The sequence below is a fragment of the Mandrillus leucophaeus genome, unplaced genomic scaffold (genome assembly GCF_000951045.1).
Source record: "Mandrillus leucophaeus isolate KB7577 unplaced genomic scaffold, Mleu.le_1.0 Scaffold469, whole genome shotgun sequence".
NCBI classification, from domain to species: domain Eukaryota; kingdom Metazoa; phylum Chordata; class Mammalia; order Primates; family Cercopithecidae; genus Mandrillus; species Mandrillus leucophaeus.
Window position 1 is genome coordinate 828,215 of NW_012105020.1, and position 2,238 is coordinate 830,452.

Consider the following 2,238-nt stretch of genomic DNA (forward strand, 5'->3'; position numbering starts at 1 on the left):
CTCTCGCCAAGGAAGCAGGGGTGACTTTTTGTTAAAGCAATTCATCAACAGTAACCAGATGCCCTACTAAAGTGCAGATTTTAGTGGGAGATTGAGAAGCAAGAAAATGAGGACTATTGTTGCCTTGATAGTTTATTCTTGCTCCCTACATTTTGGCTTTGTCAGTTGAAAGATGTATACTTAGTTTTCTTTTTGTTATTGTTGTTAGTTCATGTTTTTTATCAACTCATACACAATCACTTGTCTTCTGGTTTGTTGAAGTGATAAGCCAGAAACCCTGTGCCACAAGAATGTGTCAAAGTGGCTGGCCATAAAAACTCTAGGACCTGAAAGGCACTCCCAACAGAGGCGACGAATTTTGCCATTGTCATCCATCCTATAGTATTTCAGGACAGCCAGCTTCACCTTCTTTCTCTTACGCTTGTTGTTCTTGGGAGGGGTGTAAGACTTCTTCCTTTTCTTAGAGCCACTACAAAGTCTCTACATGAGATGAAGAGTAGACTCCTTTTGAATGTTGTAGTTAGACAAAGGATGTCCATTTTATTAGTGCATTTTCATGCTGCCGATAAAGACCTACCCGAGACTGGGTAATCTGTAAAGAAAAAGAGGTTTAGTGGACTCACAGTTCCACGTGGCTAGGGAGGCCTCACAATCATGGTGGAAGGCGAAAGGCACGTCTTACACAGTGGCAGACAAGAGAGAACGAGAACCAAGTGAAAGTGGAAACTCCTTATAAAACCATCAGATCTCGTGAGACTTACTCACTACCATGAGCATAGTATGGGGGAAACCACCTTCATGATTCAATCATCTCCCACCGGGTCTCTCCTACAACAAATGAGAATTATGAGAGCTACAATTCAAGATGAGATTTGGGTGGGGACACAGGGCCAAACCATATCATCCACCTTCCAGTTGCTTGCCAGCAAAGATAAGTCTTTGCTAACCAGGAAGATTTCCTTCCTTATCCTGGATCTTGGCCTTTACATTTTCTATTGTGTCTGAAGGTTCAACCTCCAGAGTGGCGGTCTTCTCTGTAAAAGATTTTGTAAAAATCTGCATTTTAATAGTGGTTCCACTGCAGATGGTGAATCGAAAAGCTTGTTTTCTTGTTTATAAACTGTTCATTCCATAAAGTCAAGCAAATCAAATGAAGTTTAAAAAGTACCCCTGAAGGTTATGAAAAATCCAATGTAATGTAAAAGTCTTTTATTCCCATTTAAATAAGAAGTAACGATTGCTTTTTACAACCATGAGAATGTGATTAGTGTCAGTGAAGTGATACCTTTATTATATGACTCATAATTCTTGGTACCGTTTATCATGACAGACCAATAATTACTTAAGATTCCACCAACCTCTTTTTAGCTGTGACTCCACAAATGTGATTTTGGATTCGAAGTCATTTAACTTTTGATGGGGAGGTGACATTCTAGTAATGTCATCACGGCTACACTTCTTGACTTGAAACTTAGGTTTGTGTGTGGGTGTTAACAATATTTGATATCCTATAAATAGTTTTAAATTTGGTTTTTCTTTATTAATCTTTCTAAGGAAACAAAATAATTTTCAAATATGGCATAACTTATGTTGAATGAGATTAAAGCAGTTTGCCATAGAAATCATCTTCATGAGGTTGAAAACTCTTGCCAGACTTAACTTCTTGATATCATTATCCTTCAATCAGTTGTTTAGGGAGGGGAAAAAGATGATTAACTTCCGAATGTTCTGCATAGCCCGCTTTCCCCCCAAATGCTAGTGGGAATTCTTCATTGGCCTTGCTCCTTTTTCCTTACCCTTTTGAAACCTGGATGGAAGAGGCTAAAATGATTTACATAATAAAAGGCTGGGGGGAGAAGGAGAAGAAGTCCTTGTGTTTGGGTTGTAGGAGAGAGTCTAGGGTTTGCCTTATGCAAGATTTCCAAGCAGGGGCACAAGGGAATGGAAGCAGAGGCTTTTGAGAAGTTTTTAATTTAGGATATGCTCAAATCGCTTTAATCTTTTTTGAGAGGAGTAAATAGAGAATGAAATTTCTTACCACTGGCTGTTAAATGATGTGTCTGTAAATTTGACTTAGCCACAAGCATGGAGCCTTCAAAATTGTCCCTTATCTCACCACCCCACCACTGATCTATTATAAGTCTTTATTCATTGATCTAGCTTTGCAATCGCGATAGGGTTTTCTATGAGTTACGCTGGTCATTAAACAGTTTTGTTTTAGAAAAATCAATTTGTTTG

At 38.7% G+C, this 2,238-nt stretch overlaps 1 pseudogene; it reads right to left on the reverse strand.

The window, feature by feature from the left end:
- Positions 1-236: 236 nt before the first annotated feature.
- LOC105550177 lies at positions 237-1,062 on the reverse strand (annotated as a pseudogene).
- Between the last annotated feature and the right edge of the window lie 1,176 nt (positions 1,063-2,238).